Source organism: Myotis daubentonii, chromosome 7 (genome assembly GCF_963259705.1).
Source record: "Myotis daubentonii chromosome 7, mMyoDau2.1, whole genome shotgun sequence".
NCBI lineage: Eukaryota > Metazoa > Chordata > Mammalia > Chiroptera > Vespertilionidae > Myotis > Myotis daubentonii.
Genome location: NC_081846.1, coordinates 48,348,356 through 48,355,057, shown reverse-complemented (window position 1 = coordinate 48,355,057; position 6,702 = coordinate 48,348,356). Strand labels below are relative to the sequence as shown.

At 38.7% G+C, this 6,702-nt stretch overlaps 1 pseudogene; it reads right to left on the bottom strand.

The window, feature by feature from the left end:
• Nucleotides 1-245: 245 nt before the first annotated feature.
• LOC132238841 (interferon-induced protein with tetratricopeptide repeats 1-like) lies at nucleotides 246-1,651 on the bottom strand (annotated as a pseudogene).
• Between the last annotated feature and the right edge of the window lie 5,051 nt (nucleotides 1,652-6,702).

The window sequence follows — 6,702 nt, the reverse complement described above, 5'->3', positions numbered from 1 at the left end:
CTGAGCCTACAACCAAAGTACTAGCCCTTAACTGGAATGGAACCCACAACCCTTCAGTCCACTGGCTGACACTCTATCCTCTGAGGCACATCAGCCAGGGCTGGTCCATTATTTTCTGAATACAACTAATATTTTACCAAGTTTGAGTAACTGTTCAAAAATTATATCATCATAATTCACTGTGGATTGCATATGTTTCTGAAAGCAATAAGCAGAAAAGATTATTAGTACATGTTAACCTAAAATCAAGTGAAATGTGACAGTGGTCCACATTTCAGTGCCGAACAAGCATGTCCCTCAGAGTTCTCAGAGTGAGCAGCCTGCTCATCATACTCCAGTGCTTTAATCATTTCTCCTTTCAATTTGTACATGATCCCAGGGTGCTCAAGCTTTCTACATCTAATTCATTTCTCCAAATGATTTCTCCAAATAAATACTTTTATCCTTTGCTAATGATGCCTCTTCTATTTTTGGTGCTTTTAAAAAATGGATCATTGCATCGGCTTCAGATTTCCTTTGAAATTCCTGAAACCAGCCATAGTAGAAATATATCTCTTACAGTTTTTCTCTTCAAGGGATTTTATGCATATAACACTTTTTGATAAGTGTTTTCAGCATTTCTATAGTTGCCTGCTTCTATGTACATTACCAGAAGTATATAAGCAATGTCAAATGTGGGTGTTTGTTCCAGAGCAAGTTCAAAATGAGCTCCAGCTAATCCTGTCATTCTGTCAACATGTTCTCTATCCTGTCCTCTAGACTGCCAGTTTGTAGCTTTCTATATTTGAAAAACTTGTGATCTATAGCAAAGCCCTATCTAGTGATGCAGGAAGGCAGAGAAGGGTGTGGCCTGCAAGGCTGTTTTTAAGAACCAAAGAGCTTTATCTAGGAGTCTTTGGGCGGGGGGGGGGGGGCACATATTGAAAGATTTAGGTCCGCTAGGACTTTTTCCATGCTTCTTCAATGTACTTTTCCCCTGCAACTTCTTGTCCTACATCCTGAAGCTTCAGGGTGAGGAGAGCCTTAGTATATGCTTCTTCTGGACTTAGCCTGATGGCCTTTTTAAGGAGGTGCGGGAAAAGTCGCACTAATCTGTGATGCTTTGTTAAAGCTGACCAGACCATAGGTGGTGACTGCATACCCAATGCTGAATTCAGGGTTTTCAGGGTCCACTTCCAGAGCCCTGACCTATGCATCTCCACATTTCAGCAAGGCCCACCATTCTTCCTCATAGTCCACTTCAGGACATTCCATTCTATAGCAGGAGGGACTGGCAAACTTCCTGCAAGTGTTCTCCACCTTCTCCAGGTAGATCTGGGCTTCTGCCAGCCTGCCCAGGTGGTAATACAGCCAGGCATACTTGCCCCAGGTAACCAGCCTTCTCATGTCTGATTGGTTGGCATGCTCTCCTTGGATTAAGTCTTCAACTTTTTTCAAGCTCTCCAGGACTTCCTCATGCTGGCCTTTCAGGTGTTTCAGGCCAGTAGGTTCTGTATTCCCACATGGTTTTTGGTGTCTAAGAACTCAATCTCATTGAGTATCCTTTTTTCTAATTGAGGCATTTCAGTGTCATCAATTAGCAAAGTTTAACATGACATCTCAACTGCTCAAGCCAACCTTTGGCCTGATCTTCATCAGAATTCTTACTCATAGTTGCTATGTATTAGGCAGTAATTCTGCAGTGTTTTGTTTAGCTGGATCCTCTGAGATCTGGCCAGCCAGGAGGCCCTTCTATATGCCCTCACAGCTTTCTTTATTTCCCTCACCCAACTCTTGTCACACTTGTCTTCCCATGGCCCCCACAAAACTTCTCCCTCTGCTGTCAGAATAATTTGGGGGAGTCATGCTAACCATATCAATCACTTGGCTGTTACACTCCAATAGTTTTCCCATTATTCCTGGAATAAAATTCAAAGGTTTTAGCATGGTGTACAAGCTCTTGCACAATCTGACCCATGGCCATCTTTTCAATCTCATATGACAGTCCAGCCACACTGTCCTCCACTTAGTTCCTCAAAAATACTATCCACTTTCCCAGCTTTGAGGGTAAGATTAGGTGAGAGAAAGGCAGAGGTTCATGGGGCTGCCTATATTCCTGATCATGCTCTAGATCTAGTTCCTAACCTAGTATATCCAACCAATAATCCTCCTTTTGCTTGAACAAGCTTGTGTGGATCTCTGCTCCTTACAAAACAGAGGCAGATAGAAACCATCAAAAAAGTGCCAAAATACATCAAGGTATCTGACAAACTAGATCCAGAGACATAGAACTATGGAGCAGACTGATGAATTTCAGGGGGAAAGTGGAGGGGGGTGAGTGGGGGGTGGGGCAGGGAGATTAAGCAGGGAATTTATATGCACATATGCATAGCCCATAGACACAGACAATAAGGTGGTGAAGACCTGGGGGTAGGGAGGGGGGTGGGAGAGGTCATTGGGGGGGAAAGGGGACATATACTGCCAACAATAAAGATTTTTTTAAAAATTGTGAGGATTCCTCAATATCCAACACACACATAAAAAATAAAAAATTTTAAAAAAGCAATCCAAGTTTTAAAAGGATCAGTATATCTCTGTTCCATTGGGACATTTGTCAATATTTGGAGACCTTTTTGATTGTTGGGGGTGGGGGTTCTATTGTCATCTAGGGGGTAGAGACCAGGGATGCTGCTAAACATCTTACAATGAACAGGACAACCACCACCACCACCACAAGGAATTATCTGCCATCAAATTTCACTAGTTCAAGGTCAAGAAACCCTGATTTGTGACAACCTAATCTTTACATTGGATTTCAGACCTTTAGATCAAGAACAAAATCATAAAATCCAATTAAAAAACACTTCTGCTCATTTCATTTTCCTAATAACTGGGCAATCCTTTGGACAAAGGACTATAATTCCATAGGTCAGAATCCATTCAGGAGGAACAGACATTAACATGGGCCTGCCAAAAAGCATGGAGAGGATGCCTATCAGCTCTCACGCTTCAGTGAAGGTTAAGTAAATGCAAACTAAACAGGAAGAATACTTCTTTCCCCTCTTCTCTCTGGTGGACCAACTGCTATTTTTTCTTCAAACCTCAGATCAAACATTTTCTCCTTTGTGGTAAAATTTCCTCCAACTCTCCCAGAGGCCTCTTTCTTTTCTATAACCCCATCCCACCAAACACTAACCTTCATTAGGATACTGTCCACATTCATATCTCCTCCAATAAACGTTGTACTTTTTAAATTCTTTTTTAAATAGACATTTTAATTATAGAGTAGATTTCCATAAAAATTGCAACAACAGTACAAAGAGCTCCCACATATCCCACACACCTTTTAGCATATTATTAACAACTTACATTAGTATGGTACATTTGTAACAATTAATTAGTCATTATTGATACATTATTATGAACTAAAGTTCATACTTTATGCACATTTCCTTAGTTTTACCTAATGTGCTTTTTCTGTTCCCAGATCCCATCCGGAATACTACATTACATGTAGTCATCATGCCTCCTTTGGCTCTTCTTGGTTGTCACAGTTTCTCAGGCATTGTTTTTGTTTTTGGTAGAGGATGATCTAGTCCTGTTTTGAGGAATACTGCTCAGGTATTTTGAATAATGTCCCTTAATTGGGATTTGTCTGATATTTTCTGATGATTAGAATGGAGTTATGGGTCTTGGGGGCAAGACTACAGAGATAAAGGGCCATTTTCCTCACATTTTATCAAGAGTACATACTCTCAACATGACTTACCATGTTGATGTTAATCTTGATCACCTGGCTGAAGTGTTGTTTGTCAAATTTCTCCATAGTAGTCATTCCTTTTCCCCCTTCTCATTCTGCACTCTTTTGTTTTTAATTTATCTTTATTGTTGAGAATATTACAGATGACCCCCCTTTTTTCCCTCATTGCCCCCCTCCACCCAGCTCATGCCCACCCCAAGCCTTTATAAGGAAGTTATTATGGCCAGCTCACACTTCAGGAGTAGGAAGTTTCATACCCCATCTCCTGAGAGTGAAGTGGGGGAATGCTTCTTCATGGATAGATTTAACTATTCACCCCTAATTATTTACTTATTCAATAATTTATTTATATCAATATGGAATAATATATATTTATTTTATAGTTTGATTATAACTCAATACTACTGAATTTATTGCTCAAGTGGTTCTAGCTTTGGTCATGTGAGCTCTTTCAGTTGGCTCCTAGGTCTCTTTGGCATACAGCCATCATTGTGGGGGGGTTGTTTTTGTCTTTGTTTTAAGCACTTCCTTACTTTCTGGCACAAGATGTTTCAGGTTCATCTGGTCTATTTCTACTACAAAATGTAGTCATTCCTCCTCCTCAGTGGCCTAACTCCAATGTTTATCTCACTAACACCATGATACTACCAAAAGCTATGATTAATTTTGTAACACTTTAGCGTCCAGTTTCCATTAGACATCTTAGTTCAGAGCAGTTTACAAATTGGAAATGCCTTGAGAAGAAAAGTAGCAGAGAATTTCAGGCTTGCCTCAATGTTTTCCCTTTCTATCTTGGTCTCTCACTGCTAAATGTCTTGTTCTCTCCAATGCCTTTAAACAGTTGTTTTATATTTTAAAAAAAAATTTTTTTGTATAGTTGTGACTATTCTCTGATACTACACCAAAACTCAAAAAAGTTGTAGTTTCTTCAAGATTAATTATAATACAGAATCTGAAGCCATATCAATGAACTTTTCATCTTCAGTTATATTAAAATCCATTGGTCTATCACTTTGAATGGATTTTGTAATATTATTCATTGGTCTCTTGGAAAATATTAGTTCGCTGTTCTGTAGTTTTTCTAAAAGTTGATACATTTTATTATGAAATTTTTAAAATTACATTGACTAATATTACCACAAAACTCGTCCAAACAAAGTCTTTATGTATTGTTAAGCTAATAAGCTCCCAGTCACAGATATAAGTTTTCCAAAATTCTAATTTCCAGTTGAGAGCATAATATGTTCTTCCTAATGATTGCAGGGCACCTTACTGTTACAGGAACCTCTTTAGTAACAAATACATCACAAAAAGAAAAACTCACTATATTTGAATATCTTGCAAGACAACATTTGTATGATATATTACAGTTTAAATTAAAATGTAGCAATACTTCAGAATTTGTACATTCCATAAACATAAAGGGGACAACTTATAAAAATAATATGAAAATCTAGAAATATCTCAACCTAAAAGGCAAATTAGGTTAAATGGGAAACTTTTAAAAATTAGGATAAAAATACAACCTACCATTAGCAATGTTTGATAAGCAGATGTGCACTGATTCTGCTGCCATCTGATTTCACTGACCATGAGAATTGGTGGGACACTTTTTGACCAGTAGCTCCAAACTTCATTTTTTAAGATTGATTTACTACTTATGTGACTCTTTATGATAAAAGTCCTTACTGTTTTTCAGATTGGAAAATTAGAGCCCTGGCTAGGTGGCTCAGTTGGTTGGAGTATCCAAGAGGTGTGGGTTTGATTTCTGGTCATGGCACCTATCTAGGTTGTGGGTTCAATCCTTGGTGGAGGCATGTACTAGTATATGAGGCAGCTGATCAATGTTTCTCCCTCACATTGATATTACTTTCTCTCTCTCTCTCTCTCTTCCTCTCTCTCTAAAAATCTATTTAAAATAATATATCCTTGGGTGAGGATCTAAAATGAAAAAGGAAATTGGGGTTCTAGAAGGGAGACTTGCAAATTCTTTTCTTCCAGCACTGCCCCTTCCAGTAGGTGGAGAAAGATAAGGATATTTTCCATACCTGAGAGACTTTGCTGCTGCTGCCTCAGAGTGGGCTGGTTTGCATCTGGCTCCTGTCTTCACTAACCAGTCATGGGAAGTCTTCTCTCTATTATCCTTCTAACTTGTTTAGTTATGTCAACCAATAACTAGATAATTGCCTTAGTTATAACAGAAAAGAAAAAGTATGAGAACTAGGATCTTACAAATTAAATTTTTTAAAAAACTTTATTTGCCTTTCATAAAACCCCTTACTTATAATTTGACTCTAATTTCACTACCATGTTACTTCAGTTACTAGGCATTCAAAATATTAGCCTATTGGAAATATTAAACATTCTTATCTTCATAAAATGTTTAATGAAATCAGTTTGCAGAATAGCATGTGCTGTTTTGTTAAAGGATGTGTGTGTGTGGAAAGGGAGAGAGAGAGAGAGAGAGAGAGAGAGAGAGAGAGAGAGAGAGAGAGAGAGAGAGAGAGGAGAGAGAGAGAGAGAGAGAGAGAGAGAGAGAGAGAGAGAGGAGAGAGAGAGAGAGAGAGAGAGAGAGAGAGAGAGAGAGAAGGAAGCATAAGATCAAGACTGAGAATGAATTCTGCTTGAAAGAATGATTACTGAATCATAGCATGCCCGGCCAGCATGGCTCAGTGGTTAAGCAATGACCTATGAACCAGAAGGTCATGGTTCGATTCCTGGTCAGGGCACATGCCCTGGTTGTGGGCTCGAGCCTCAGTGGGGGGCATGCAGTAGGCAGCCAATCAATGATTATCTCTCACCATTGATGTTTCTATCTTTCTCCCTCTCCCTTCCTCTCTGAAATCAATAAAAATATATTTTTTAAATAAAAAAAAAAAGTGCTTAGCACCAAATGGTAGGATTTGGGATGTTTTTTGTAGGTTTTCTATATTGTTTAAATTATCCACAATGAACACATATTA